The following is a 16,181-nucleotide window of genomic DNA, read 5'->3' on the forward strand; positions in this document are numbered from 1 at the left end:
TATTCTTAGTTCTATCTGATTTGTTTAAACATTGTAAATTGCCAGCATCATTTAACGAGGCATGTATCATTCTTTTAGCCAAAAGGGTAAAGATCCAACAGAGTGTTTTTCGTATAGGCCAATTTCTTTGCTAAATGTCAATGTTAAAATTTTGGCTAACGTTTTTGCTTGTAGATTGGAGAACATTGTATCTTCTATTATTTCTGAAGATCAAACTGGTTTTATTAAAAATCGCCTTCCTTTTTTAATATACAGCATTTATTTAATATCTTATATTCACCAATTGGGACTCCTGAATGTGTCGTTTCTCTTGATGCGGAGAAAGCGATCGATTGTGTGGAGTGGAAATACATTTTTGCAGTTTTAGAAAAATTTGATTTTGGACAAAGTTTTAGTACATGGATTAAATTGTTACATTCATGTCCCACTGCTTCTGTTTTGACCAACTCTCAGCAATCCCAGTCTTTTAGCCTTAAACGTGGCACCCAACAAGGATGCCCTTTAAGTCCCTTAGTTTTTGATTTGGCCATAGAACCACTGGTGATTGCGTTCTGTTGCTGTGCTGAATTGATGGGGATTTGGAGGGGAGGTGTTGAGCATAAAGTTTCTCTTTATACCGATGATCTTTTACTTTTTATATCAAATCCGACTACTTCTTTACCCCAAATGTTTTTACTTAATCAATTTAGTCAGCTTTCCGGTTACAAACTTAATTTACACAAGAGCAAACTCTTCCCAATCAATAGAGAAGCACAAGCATTAGTATTTCCTGACCTCCCTTTTAAAGTAGTTAATAATCAATTCGCTTACCTTGATATTGCAGTAACAAGGAACTTCAAGAAACTTTTTTGAGAAAATTTTGCTAATCTTTTAAATTCTGCAGAATAGATTTTGACACAGTGGGTACCCTTGTCCATGTCTCTGGTAGGTCGAATTCATGTTATTAAAATGTATATCCCTCCTAAATTTGTATACTTATTTCAATCTTTACCAATTTTTATTTCTAAAGCTTTTTTTGATTCATTAGATTCTATTGTCCTGTCTATGGAAAGCCAAACGTTCCAGACTTAATAAAGCTCACCTTCAAAGATCTAAAAAGGGAAGGTGGTATGGCCTTGTCTAATTTTCATTTATATTATTGGGCAGCCAATATTTGTTGCCTTACTTTTTGGTCCTTCTTTCATAATCAGTCTGACTGCCCAAAATGGGTGGCAATGGAGTTGAACTCTCATAAGGATCTTTCCATTTCTGCATTTCTTGGATCTGCACTTCCTTGTCACTTGCCTAGACTAATTGTTAGTCCTCTTATTAGACATACTCTGGGAATATGGGTTCAGTTCAGAAAATATAATGGCCTTCATGGTTTCTCTCTCTCTCTAGTCCTATTTTACACATTCATCTTCTTCTACCTTCTTTGCAAGACTCAACATTTCATGATTGGTACAGAAAGGGCATTAAGTGCTTTGAAGATCTTTTCCTAGATTTGCAACTTATCAACAACTGTCTATAAAGTTTAACCTACCTAATACTCATTTCTTTAGATATCTTCAAATTACCTGAGATGCCCGACAAAAACGTTGTGGACCTGTTTCTTTGTATTAATCCATTGGGTAAAGGTTTAATATTTACTATTCATGATAAGTTAGTGATCTTGAGGCATGCCCCCTTCGATAAAATTAAAACTGACTGGGAGCATGATTTAAATATTTCTTTATCTGATGAGATTTGGGATTCAATACTTAAATCAATTAACTCAACCTCTTTATGTGTTCGCCACTGCCTTTTGCAGTTTAAAGTTGTAAGTAGAACTCGTACGTCTAAAACTAAATTATCGTGATTTTATCCTGACAGTCCCATTCGTGACAAGTGTAAAGGGGGCAAGGCTTCTCTTATTCATACGTACTGGGCTTGTCCTCGTCTAGAGAAATTCTGAAAGTTTTTTTTAACTTTATCTCATATTTTAATTGCCACCTAGAACCTAACCCTCTCATTGCTCTTTTTGGCACCTTGGGCCTACGTATATTTGAGTCCCACTAAATGTCGAACATTATCTTTTGCCTCTCTTTTGGCTAGACGGTTAGTTCTTCTCAGGTGGAGAGATGTTGCCCCACCCACTCATGCTCAATGGCTTAGTGGTGTCATATCCTGTTTCAACCTTTAAAAGATTCATTATTCACTTCTCAATTCGGACATAAATTTTCATAAGGTGTAGCGACCTTGAATACTTTCATAACTTCTCTTTAGATTAAGTTTTACAGTTTTGGTAGTAGGCATTATATTTTATGTATATATATATATATACACACATACATGTACAGCTCTGTGGGGTCAAACGCTCTTATTAGTTTTTCCTCTTACACATTGAACTGGTTGGCCTGGAGTTTTGTTGTGGGAGGGTGGGGAAGACACTATATGATTTTATTTTGCGTGCTTTTTCTTTATTGCTATGAATTATATATTTGACAGGTTTGTTTTGCACTGTATAAATCTGCATTTTGTTGATTTTTTTGTAGTTGTAGAAAATCATAAACAATTAATTTAAAAAAAAAGAATTGCCTTTCCCTTAGTGTTCTCAACTGCAAGGCGAGGCGGTGGTTTATTTGAATCTTGCCTTGAAGTAAACTATTTATGTGCTCTTTCTATAGTAGGGGGCTGCAATAGTATAGTAGCAAATAAGGTATAAAAAAGCTTACCAAAGTAAACTGTTAAGTCTCCATTTTTGATTTCTTCCTGCAGCCCAACAATTCGTATATTCCTTTGGCGAGACCTAGTTCCCAGGTCTATAATCTTATTTTGATATCTTTCCAAACAAGTTGTAGTTTCAAGCAATTTTTGTTTAGTTATCTTAAATTCCTCTTCATGTGTAATGACTTGAGTTTCCAGATCTTTAAGTGTTCCCAAAAATGACATGATTTCATTACTGTTCTTTTCCAGTTGGTGTTTAATTGAATTCAGCGTTCGAACCATATCTTCGGCCCACGATGACATTTCATCAGATCTTTCCTTTTGCATCTTTCCTTTCCCGTTGCCTTTATCATGAGGTTCAGACAAGTTCTTCCCACTCTTCAAAGACGTATTGTTCCCCTTCAAGAATCAGCAACTAAAAATTTTAAATTTGAAGTTTAAACTAGGGGGAAAGGAACAAAACTAGGAGCAGCAGAGAAACTGCTTTTACTCCATTCACAGACAGGCGCAGTCTAAAGGGACCAAATTCTGACTTTGTATAACTCTACTAGAAATAAACCTTCATTTATAAAACATTCATTAAATGTTACGTTTTGATTTCTGAACCAGGTTTGAATGCAGCTTACCACATTCCCATGGATCCCATGGATAGCTTCATATCTGACATTAACAGCATGCAATTTGGACTTCATGTACAATGCATCTGACTCCACTTTTGGTCCCTGTTTATCTCCAAACTGCAGTTTCTTATATATAGTTATAGTATATGTTCTGATTAGTCCCCTTCAACCAATATTTAGGAATCATAATGTGTTCTGGGTTTAGTAGTGAGATGATATTGATTTTGTTCTTCTGTTGGATGAATGTATCAGTGGCATTGGCCAATGTGAATTAGCCTCCCTTAACTGTCTTGAAGAAGGTCATAATGAGTAACCTTTCTGAATTACTATGGTGACAGCAAACCACAGTTCTATTAAGTAAGTAGTTCTAGATTTGACCCAGCAATGATTTTACTAAGGCTCTTTGATGGCAGTCACTCAGTCATGTGCAGTCTTGATGGTAAGGCCAATCACATTGACCTCAATTCTGGAATTCAGGTCTTTTGTCAATTTCAATCAAAACCTTAATAAGATTTGGAGCTGAATTTTGGGGTACAGTATGTCTACATCACAACTGGAATATTACCAGGGCCTTTAGCCTTTACTTATCCAGTTTTATCAACCATTCCTTGATATTACATGGAGTGAATTCAATTCTCTTTAAGATTAGATTCAGTGGGAATCAAGGGAAAAAGTGCAGATGGCAATATAGCTTACACAAGGAAGATGAATGTGAGACTGTTACAGTATTGTTTTGATAATAACAGTGATAGTTATTGCATATCCTTTTCAGGAATACTGAATATATTTCTACTTTAAGAACATGATGCATAGTTTTGAATACACCCACTACCTAGAATGTGGAATTAGGAACACTTTTTTCATGTGTTCAGCAAAGAACCTGTATAATTGATCTCAGATACGAGGGTTAAAATAGGCAGGGTTTATAAGACCATAAGACATAGGAGCAGAATTAGGTCACTTGGCACATCCAAGTCTGCTCCGTCATTCCATCATGGTTAATTTATTATCCCTCTCAATTCCATTCTCCAGCCTTCTCTCTGTGACATTAAACACACTGGCTAACCAAGAACCTATCAACCTCTGCTTTAACTACGTATATTCAATGACTTGGCCTCCATGGCAAAAGAAATTCCTTCTCATCACCATTCCCAATGGATGACTTTCTGTTCTGAGGCTGTGCCCTGTTGTCTGAGACTGACCCACATCGGAAGCAACCTCTCTACATCCACTTTCAATATTCGATACGTTTCAATGTGATCCCCCCTCATTCTTCTAAACTCCAGTGAATACAGACCCAGAGCAATCAAATGCTCCTCATACATTAACCCTTTCATTCCTGGGATTATTGTCATGAACCTTCTCTGGACCATCTCCAATGCCAACACATCTTTTCTTAGATAAGGGGCCCAAAGCTGCTTATTGTTGCTATAAGTCATCTTCTGCAGTGAGTGGTGCAGGGATTAATGATGTATAGTGTTCACCATTTGCATAATAAAATACAATAAAATAGTAATTGTTTTAACTGGTGTAGATTTACCTGACTTGCATACTTTGATGGTTTTCAGGTACGCTTTTGGCTAAATATACTTTAGCACAAATGTGATACATTTCAGCATTTTAAAATGGATTTAATTGTCCTAATGATGATTATATTTGTAAAATATGTTTTAAAAAAAAGTTAGCGTCCACTAGGTGGAGGAGAGAATTAAGTCGTGGTAATAAACCCTTGGGAAAGAGAAGGAAAAGGTGAACAAAGAAGAGGGAACTTAGGTGGACTAGGGTAACAAACCAAATAATTTTGGATTAACACTAGAGGGCAGTGTGTGCATGAATTCCATGAATTTTATATTGTAAAGCAATGGTTCCCAACCTTTTTTATGCCCCACACCCCTAGGAAATGTTTGATTAATGTTCACACCCCCTACAAAAGTAATATCACATTTGGAGATGAAGAAGTCTAATTTCTAATTTTTGAACCACATACAATACTGCGGGTGAACAAATTGAACTTTAAAAAAAGCTTTTAACTCAGTGCATAAAATGCAAATATAAATTGAGAAATTAGATTCTAATTTATTCAGAAAAATGTAAACAGTAAAATCAATCCCAATTGTGAACATAAAATTCAATGACTTCTTTGCTGCTGCATGATTCACGATTTTGTCAAAACGTGGAACTTTCTTGCTGACTGCGATCTGCAGGTCTGCTTGTGGATTCAGGCGATTCCTAGATTTTGTCTTGATTCACAAAAAAAGAACTGAATCCAATTGGGAGTATGTTGTTGCAAATGGAATGAGGACATGGAGTGCTTTTCCACCAAGTCTTGGGAACATATCCAGTGCTGCACACCAAAACTCCTCCAAAGTCTTGCTTTCAAATTGCATTTAAAGAGCTCGATCTGTCCGCAAATCAATAAGATCTTCCTTCAGCTCTTCATCATCTAACATTTTCTCCAAATTGCAGGAATATGGATTCATGATCCATTCTTCTGAAACCTTCAGGTCTCCAGCAGCAAAATATCCATCGAATGATTCTGACAGCATTTCCAAATGAGCCACAATTTCTTCACGCACAGTGGGAGTTATGGACCCAGCATCATCAACCATCTCCTCTAGTGAAGGAAAATTTGAGAGACTGCCTCTTTCCATCCTTCGGTGCCAAAGACGTAACTTTTCGTTGAAGGCATTCAACTTTTCACAAGCCTTCAATATGTTGATCCCTTTTCCTTGAAAAGAAACACTCAGGTCATTCATACGAGTGAAAATGTCAGCTACATAAGCAAGCATTTGGGCGAATTCCTGTGATTCCATTGCCCCAACCAGATCACATTCACGCTCCTCCAGAAAAACTTTGATTTCTTCCCGCAGTTCAAAGAAGCGGGTTAAAGCTTGTCCTCGTGACAACCAACGGACATCTGTGTGGAAAAGCAAAACTGAATGCTCACTTCCCAGATACTCACAAAATGATTTGAAGATGCGATGGTTCAAAGCACGCCCACTGATCCAGTTGATGATCTTCACACAAGTATCAAGGACTTTCTTCAAATTTGGAGGCAATGTTTTTGATGCCAAAGCATGCCGATGAAGAAAACAATGGGTAACTTGCAAGTCTGGAATCTCCTTTTTCATCAATGTAGAAAAGCCAGATTTATTTCCAAGCATTGCAGGTGCCCCGTCAGTGCACACAGAACGAATGACTTTGATATCTAAATCATGTTTGACAAAGTCTTGCACCAGCTGCATCACATCCTTTGCAGTTGTGTTTGTTTTCAGATCTTTACAAAACAGGAAATCTTCCTTTACAGCACCATCATTGACATACCTCACTAATGTGATGAGTTGACTACAACTGGAGACATCAGTTGACTCATCCAACTGAATAGAGATTTTAAGAGGACTAGCTCTGACATCTGAGATGACTTGGTCCAAAATATCTTCACTCAAATCACGGATTCGGTTGTGAATGACATTATTTGATAGGGGCACCTGTTCAAATTTTTTTCTTACTTCTTTGCCCAGGATAATTGTTGCCATTTCCAGTGCACATGGCTTGATGAGATCTTCTGCAACTGTATGGGGCTTCTTGGATTTGGTCACTTTATATGCCACTTGGTATGAAGCAAGTAGTGGTTTTTCAACAGAAATGAAAGGCTAGGCGGGGTGGGCTGGGCCGGGCCAGGCCGGGCCATGTTGCTCCTGGGATCATTCTCATCTTCTGCAGTGAGTGGCACAGGGTTACTGATGTACACTGCTCATTGTTTACATAATAAAATAGTAACTGCTACTAGTAATCTACTGGTGTAGATTTGCATACTTTGGTAGTTTTCCGGCATGCTTCTGGCTAAATATATTTTAGCAGAAATGTGATGCACTTCAGCATCTTAAAATGGATTTATTTGTCCTAATGATCATTATATTTGTAAAATATGTTGAAAAATTAGCATCCCCTTGGTGGAGGAGAGAATTAAGTCATGGTAATAAACCCTGGGGAAAGGGAAGGAAAAGGTGAACAAGGGAGAGAGAAGTTGGGTGGACTAGGTTAATGAACCAAATAATTTTGGATTAACACCAGAGGGCAGTGTGTGCTTTGGCAATTCCATGAATTTTATATTGTAAAGCAATTACATGAACATAACAAAAATAAAATTTATTCTGTTCATGTGGTCATTGTCAGCAAAATGGTTATGCTAATTCTACTTTGCAACTTTTGTAGATTCAGCATTTCAATTGCAACTTAGGGTGCATCTTGAATTTCTGTGGAACCAATGGGATGGAGTCATGGAAGACAACAGCAAAGAAACAGGCACTTCAGTCCATCTAATCAATGTCAAACTATTTATCTGCCTAAGCCCAATGACCTGCATCCAGACTATAGCCCTTAATACCCCTCATGTTCACTTACCTATTCAAATTTCTCTTAGATGTTGAAATTGAATCTGCATCAACTATTTTTGCAGGAAGCTCATTCCATCCTCTCACCACCCTGAGTGAAGACGACACCCCTCCCCATCATATTCCCATTAATCATTTCACCTTTCACCCTTTACCCATAACTTCTAGTTGTAGCCTCACCCAACCTCAGTGGAAAAAGCCTGCTTACATTTACCCTGTCTATACCTTTCATGGTTTCAGAATCAGAATCAGGTTTATTATCACAGGCATATGTCGTGAAATTTGTTAATTTAGCAGCAGCATTTCAATGCAATACATAATATAGAAAAAAAAGAAAAATAAATAAAATAATAATAATAATCTATCAATTACAATATACCTATATTGAATAGATTAAAAATAGTACAGAAAACAGAAATAATATATATTAAAAAAGAAATAATATATTTTAAAAGTGAGGTAGTGTTCATGGGTTCAATGTCCATTTAGGAATTGGATGGCAGAGAGGAAGGAGCTGTTCATGAATTACAGAATGTGTGCCTTCAGGCTTTTGTGTCTCCTACCTGATGGTAACAGTGAAAGAAGGTCATGCCCTGGGTGCTGGAGGCCCTTAATAATGGATGCTGCCTTTCTGAGACACTGCTCCTTAAAGATGTCCTGGGTACTTTGTAGGCTTATACCCAAGATGGAGCCAACTAGATTTACAACCCTAGTAGCTTCTTTCGGTCCCATGCAGATGTCGTCCCCCCCAGCTCATTCAAATCTCCCCTTAATCTTCTACGCTCGCGGGAATAAAATCCTATCCTATTCAACCTTTCCCTATAACTCAGGTTCTCAAGTTCGGGCAACATCCTGGTAAATTTTCTCTGCACTCTTCCAGTCCTACTTACATCTCTACTGTAGGTAGTTGACCAAAATTGCACATAGTACTTCAAATTAGGCCTCACCAATGTCTTATTCAACTTTAACATAACATCCAACTCCTGTACTCAATGCATTGATTTAGGAAGGCCAATGTACCAAAAGCTTTCTTTATGGTCTATCTACCTGTAACACTACTTTCAAGGAATTATGGATCTCTATTCCCATATCCCTCTGTTCTATCACACTCCTAGGTTCCCTACCGTTCACCGTGTATGACCTACCGTGGTTTGTCCTCCAAAAGCACAGCACTTCACACGTGTTTGCTTTAAATTTCATCTGTCATTTCTCAGCCTATTTTTCCAACTAGTCCGGATCCTGCTCCAATCTTTGATAGTCTTCCTTGCTGTCTACGATGTCCCCAATCTTGGTGTCACTTGCAGATTTGCTGATCCAGTTTGCCACATTATCATCTAGATCATTGATGTAGTTGACAAACAACAATGGACCTAGACAGACAGACGTACTTTATTGATCCCGAGGGAAATTGGATTTCGTTACAGTCGCACCAGCCAAGAACAGTGCAGAAATATAACAATATAAAACCATAAATAATTAAATAATAATAAGTAAATTATTCCAAGTGGAAATGTCCAGGACCAGCCTATTGGCTCAGGGTGTCTGACACTCCGAGGGAGGAGTTGTAAAGTTTGATGGCCACAGGTAGGAATGACTTCTTATGACACTCAGTGTTGCATCTCAGTGGAATGAGTCTCTGGCTGAACGTACTCCTGTGCCTAACCAGTACATTATGGAGTGGATGGGAGTCATTGTCCAAGATGGCATGCAACTTGGACAGCATCCTCTTTTCAGACACCACCGTCAGAGAGTCCAGTTCCAGCCCCACAACATCACTGGTCTTACGAATGAGTTTGTTGATTCTGTTGGTGTCTGCTACCCTCAGCCTGCTGCCCCAGCACACAACAGCAAACATGATAGCACTGGCCACCACAGACTCATAGAACATCCTCAGCATCGTCCGATCCCTGCACCTAGCACCGATCCCTGCAGCACACCACTAGTCCCAGGCCTCCAGTCAGAGAGGCAAGCATCCACTACCACTCTCTGGCTTCTCCCATGTCAGCAATTTAATACCTGATCTTGAATGCCAAGCAACTGAACCTTCTTGACCATCCTCCTATGTGAGACCTTATTAAAGGCCTTGTCTATGTAGACAAAATCCTCTGCCTTGCCTTCATCAACCTTCCAGGTAACTTCCTGGAAAAACTCTGTAAGATTGGTTAGACACACCCTACCTTGCACAAAATGATGTTGACTATCCCTAATCAGTCCCTGTCTATCCAAGAGATGAGTTTCTGCATGCAGCCAAATTTGAGGACAATGTTCCACTGTCCATCTTGAATAATGGAGTCATAAGGCTTTAGTGAGTTTAAAGATGGTCATGTAGATTGGCCTGCCCTTGATGCAACACAGTGTCCTCTAACAATAAAATTTGCATTGAGATCCTGAAAGTCACAAGCCATTTCTCATACATCAAGGTCAAATTGTTGGCAACTTTTTTGACAACATTTTTAACGCACTGACATAGTCTTTGGAAAATTAAAGAAAAGGGTATCTTCAGATTAAGGCTGGCCCAAAGTCTATTGTCCTTCTGAGACCTTGGTGACCTACAGCAGTCATTGAAAGGAACTGGAAGAAAACTATCAATGCTGTCTCTTCAAGATCATCTTAATTTATTGGAAGGATAAGCAAACTAAAGTCAGCATCGTCTCCAAGGCCAACATCCCCAGTGCTGAGGTCCTAGTGGCTATTATTTAACCATATCAAACACCAAATTCCACAAGCAGGCACTCCATTCCAAGCACTGTGTGGAAGGAGAAAGCCTTCCTGTAGTAGATAAAGTAGATAAAGAAAAAGTACAAGTTTCCTATTGGGAATCTCTGGTCATGACTGTTTTGGAGAAGGAGTACTTAAACTACTATTGAGGGCATGCACCAAAAACAGACAGCAGATCTGTATAAATGGAATGAGTGCATTGCTGTAAAAACCATCTAGCCATTAACCATCGTCTACCCCATCAGTGGAAGAATCTATGGTTTCCACATTGACTTGATCAGCCTCCTCAGAACCCACAAAATCAGATTGGCAGAAATTCATCCCCATTCCTGAGGCACTGCCTTTCCAATAACAGCACATTTACACTCACACAGAAGTTAAATCTGATTTTGTAACTCCCACATTAGGTCACCCTGTCTCACCTTATCAGGTAAAGTCACTTTGTTTCACTTATACCTCTCCTTTACTGTTTCTACAATCAAACCAACGTACTTAACTCTTTCTCAGTCTGGTTGAAGAGCCAACCTTGTGAGCATCCTCTATTCTCAGAGCAATACATAAAATGCTGGAGGATCTCAGCAGGTCAGGCAACATCTATAGAAATGAATGAGCAGTCAATGTTTATTAATTTCCATTGATGCTGACTGATCTGCTGAGTTCCTCCAGCATTTTGTATGTGTTGCTCTGAATTTCCAGTATCTACAGAATCTCTTACGTTTATGATTAATTCCTCTATACCCAATTAGTTTACTTATTTAGAGATACAGTGTCAAATAGGCACTTCTGGCTCTTTGAGCTGTGCTGCCCAGCAACAGCTCCCCCGCCCCCCACCTCCCATTTAATCCTATCCTAATCACAATGACCAATGTCCAATTTGCTTACTAACCAGCATGTCTTTGGACTGTGGGAGGAAACCAAAGCACCTGGAGAAAACCCACATATTTCACAGGGAGGACATACGCACTCCTTACAGAAGTCACTGGGATTGAACTCTGAACTCTGATGTCCTGAGCTTGTATTGTGCCGTGCTAACGACTACACCACTGTGGCGCCCAAGATGACATTTAATCCTTGTTAATTGTCAGGACTGAGTTTTAATGATCAGCTTAAAAAAAAACAATTTTATGCAGAACTTCAGGAATTTGCTTTAAGAAATAATGTGCAATCTTTCCTGTTCCCACAAAAGTTTCCTGTTCCCATAAATGTTTTACATTTATCTATATGGGTGATGCATTTGCACAGCGCAGGTTAGAAGTGTGATGGAATATATTTATCTGGCTAGATTAATGTAATGCCAACTCTTGAGAAACTCAATATTTTCTAGCTCAAAGGTGTCGTCATCCAAAACCTAACACTCTCATTCTCTCTTCTACCAGGACACTATGGCTGCAGTGTGACTCAGTCACAATAAATACCATTGCAAGTAACCAATTCTTCATCAACAGTACCTTTGGAACCCTTGACTTCCCCACCAAGGCAAGGTCAACAGGCAGTTTGGAACACCAGCATATTCAAGCTCCCTTCTAATGTGTAGACCTCCTTGACTTGGACATCTATTGATAAACCTTCAACCTGCTGGATCAAAATCTAAGCACTTTATACCCAATAGTACTCTGAGAATGCCTTTGGCACATGCACTGCAGGGTACAGAAAGGCAGCTCTCTGCTACCTTGTTAAGGACAATTGAACTTGAAAGTTGTGTGCGCACCCCATGAAAGAATAAGAATAATCTGTTGAGCATAATTTAATAATTCATCTGGCAATTTAGGTTTAATAGTATTTTTACATCTGCTAGTTTCTAAATGTTTGTATTGACCAGTATTCGGGTCCACATTTAGGTATACTTTTTAATGGTTTCTAGACCTCCATTTATCTCCAATATCAACGCACCTCTCAAAGATTCATACTCTGTGTTGGGAATTCCATTACCCAAACTTCCTCCAGTGCCTCATTCTCCTGTGTTTCCGCAATCCGTTTTACAGCCTCTCAGTGTCCAGTATCCATCCCCCACTGTGCCATTAAACGTATCCCGCTATCAACAAGTCACCAAATTGGTGTTTTGTTCCAAATTAGCAACCTTCCAAATCCTTTGAGCTCGGAGCTCTTGCATCATAACAGAATTAGAGAAGCCCGATTAACAACTAATCTTTACTTGGACCTTTAATTTTTAAGTGCAATCGATGTTTCCCTAATTAAAACTCAAGCTGATATTGATTTATAATGAGAATACTGTGGGCTTACCTGAAGGCTGAAAACTGAATATGGAGCTGGTATGAAAGGTTTTTGTTTATTGATATGAAGTATTATCCTGTATTACGCTGTTTTTGAATAATCTACTTATAACATTGTCAGTTGAATGGGACATGAGATGTAATAAGTTTAGTTCTGAAAGATTATAACCACATTCTTATCATGGGATGAGATATGAAATATGAATTATGTTGGCATTTCAAGTGGGCAGTGTTCTATTTTTAAGCACTTGTTTTATGTCTGTTCCAGAAAAAAAGTTTTGCTTTGTGCAGTCAGCATTATCAGTGCCAACACACGTGTGCATACAATAACATCAGCTGCATAAGTCACTGAAAAACAAATTACAGGAAGTGTATTGCGTGACCCTGTTTCTGTTTGCAGACAGGTAAAAAAATTAGTAGGTGACTTGCTTCAAGCATTAAATTTGGCTGAGTTTCTCATAAGTCTTTGCAGAATCAAATAAGAGGCACAAATTTGATAAATAAAAGGCACACAAAGAAGATTTGTGAATGTTATTATTATTTCATGGTATTAAGATCTCACAGTAATGAGTAGATTATGGTGCATGTATAATTTTATAGAAAAAGCTATAGGAAAAAACTGTATTGCAACACATCAAAGTTAATAAGGAATCTCACTGCTGCCCACAAATGCAGTAAAAGCTATTTGTTATGAATTCATGTACCATGTTCGTATGGGTTAATTATGCTCTGTAATTTGAGAAAAAAACATTTTTGTGTCACCAAGGTGAAAAAGCATAATTTACCTGACAGTCAAGAACCAGCCATAAAAATTGTTGCCACAATAATCTTTTCAGTCGAAAGGAAGAGCAATTGGACTGAAAGACGAGTAGTTCCTGGATGTGACAAAATGAACAGCAGTGAATGATTCAATGTAAGTAACTTAACTCTGTCCTGAGCATCCTAGATTGCCTCTGTTCTGAGAAGGCGAGACTGTTTAAAAAGTGCACAACAATGGGAGCTTCCAGGTACAGCATGGTCCAAGATTGTCCGTAATGCTTGGAAAGTGAGCGTTACATGTGGAACAAAATCCTATCAGCGAAACGATTGGTTTTCGAGGCAAATGCATGAAGGAAGTGGATCTGCAGATGATGAGACACTGAGCACTTGCGCAAAGTAATCTGCATCAACTGGAAACAGAATGACAGAAAGGTCTAGTCTGAGGCATGGAGCTCCAAATAGGGGTGCTGGCATCAAATTAGCTGTATACAGGTAATGATGGAGAACATCATCTTTCGGCTCTGCATTGGTTGTTAGTTTCATATAAGCTAATGCACTTACAATTCTGGTTTCACCATATTTCCCATCAGAAATGTGCATCTTTAATGCAGATCACACCTGAGTAGTTTAAGATGGTCCCTAAAAAACAAGTACAGTGAAAACCAGGTTTTCTTCCACTGAATGATTCCACCGTCCCTGCACTAGATATAAAGGTAAATCTTTGGATTGGTCAGAATTAACAAGTTCGGAGATGCTGGTGAGAAGCTCTTGCCATAACGGTCTAAAGTGATGAATTGGATTTTTAAAACCCAGCTTACAAATAGGAGTGGATTGACCTTTATGCCTTAGGGAAACATGTTGAGGAGCTCCACAATAGTTTATTGTGGAGAGGCCACTGCACAGGATCAGAAAAAGCTGCTTAGGCTTGTTAGACTCAGCCAGATCCGTCATGGGTACTACCTCCCCACCACTGAGGACATCTTCAAAATGCAACACCTCAAAAAGGTGGCATCCATCATTAAGGACCTGACCATCAGAACACACCCTCTTCTCATTATTGCCATCAGAGCGGAGGCACAGGAACATGAAGACCCACATACAACATGTTAGCAACAGCTTTTTCCCCTCCACCATCATATTTCTGACTGGATCAATGAACCATGAACACTACCTTACTATTTTCGCTCTATATATAAAACATAAAATAAAATATATTTTATGATTTGCACAGTCCTGCTGCCACAAAACAACAAATTTCACTATGCATGTCCACGATAGTAAATTTGAATCTAATTCTAGCTGTTACACACCAGCAAAGATATGAAGTTGACAGAGTGAGGGTTGATCCAAGGTCAAAGTTATGTCTAAGATATCTGGAGTCCAGATCCTGCTGCACAGACTTTGTGCACAAACGACATAAAATATTTTAAGTGATCTGCCAATATATAACACTGGAACAATAATTACACTTCTCACTCTTTTCTTTTTTTTTCCTTTCAATGATATGATATAATATGTTCAGCTTGTAAAATAGGAGAGAAAATACTTCACCTGTCGACACACAACACAGACACCTATGGCTTCTGAAAAGATTATTTATATATTTATTCTTTTTTTGACATTAGTGAAGGAATTCTATGCTACAAAGCACAGACTGAAAAAAAAACATGAAACACCACTCTTTGTGCTGCTTTCAAGAGAGAAGGGGGAGAAATTATTGTCAGCTGAGTGATCTGTCAGCTTCAGTTAGAACCGTGCATTCTGTGCCTTCTGCTGGCATTTAAAGAAGGAACGAAAATGGGAAACTTTGGAACTATCTGTAAAATGTTGATAGAAAACCTTGTTTCGTAGTTAGAGCCATTAACAATGTAGAAGAGACAAGTCCTTCAACTCAAGCTGGAGCAGGCCTTCACCAAGTGCAATCAGGAAAACTTATCGAAGTGTGACACATGAAGTTGTCAAAGAGAATGAATGTTTCTGTATGTCAAAATTGATAAAATAATTTTCACTATTATTTTTTAAATTTTACTTTAACATTACAGAAAGTACATAAAAGTTCTCAGATGCACTAAAAACAATTTAAGCATGCCTGAATTAATTTTGTAAAGAATGATCGAAATATAAGTTACAGTCCCAAGAGCTTCTCAGCAGCATCTACGTCCATGCTAATTCTGACCGATGCAGAGACCCATCTTTTCATCTAAGTAAGTAAGGAGGAATCACCCAGAGGGAGAGAACCTGGATTTCACTTGTATTTAGTGATCATGAGGTGTCTTAAACAGCTATGCATTAGATTTAGATGTCCGTCTTTTAAAAATTTATTAGTATTGAGATCACATTATGTTGTGTACATTGCGTATAGCTATGTTGACATCATCACTGCTACATTGAGATCCATGCCCCAGCATAATGTTGGGAAATATGCAGGAGTTGGCATTGCACGAGGAGTCCAAAGTCAGAGAGTAATTAGTATACCTCCAGCAATCTGCTGTGTGGAAGTTGTACACTTTGTCACACTTCCACAGGAATCCCAAACTAATACACTGATACTGCAGTAAGCATTGGTAGGTCCACATTATTCCACTGGTACATATGAGGGAATTTTGAATATTTCCAACCCTGTACTTCCAATAGTTTAAAGAGAAATGACTGCAGAATATTTCTCCCAAGTTTCTTTCTCTCCCAGTAGAAAATAGCCTAGACTTTCTGCAAACTAGTTTAGCTGAGAGATTGTTTGAGTAGTTTATGTTGTTATGCCACCATTTGATGAAAAA

This window comes from Hemitrygon akajei, chromosome 13 (genome assembly GCF_048418815.1).
Source record: "Hemitrygon akajei chromosome 13, sHemAka1.3, whole genome shotgun sequence".
NCBI classification, from domain to species: domain Eukaryota; kingdom Metazoa; phylum Chordata; class Chondrichthyes; order Myliobatiformes; family Dasyatidae; genus Hemitrygon; species Hemitrygon akajei.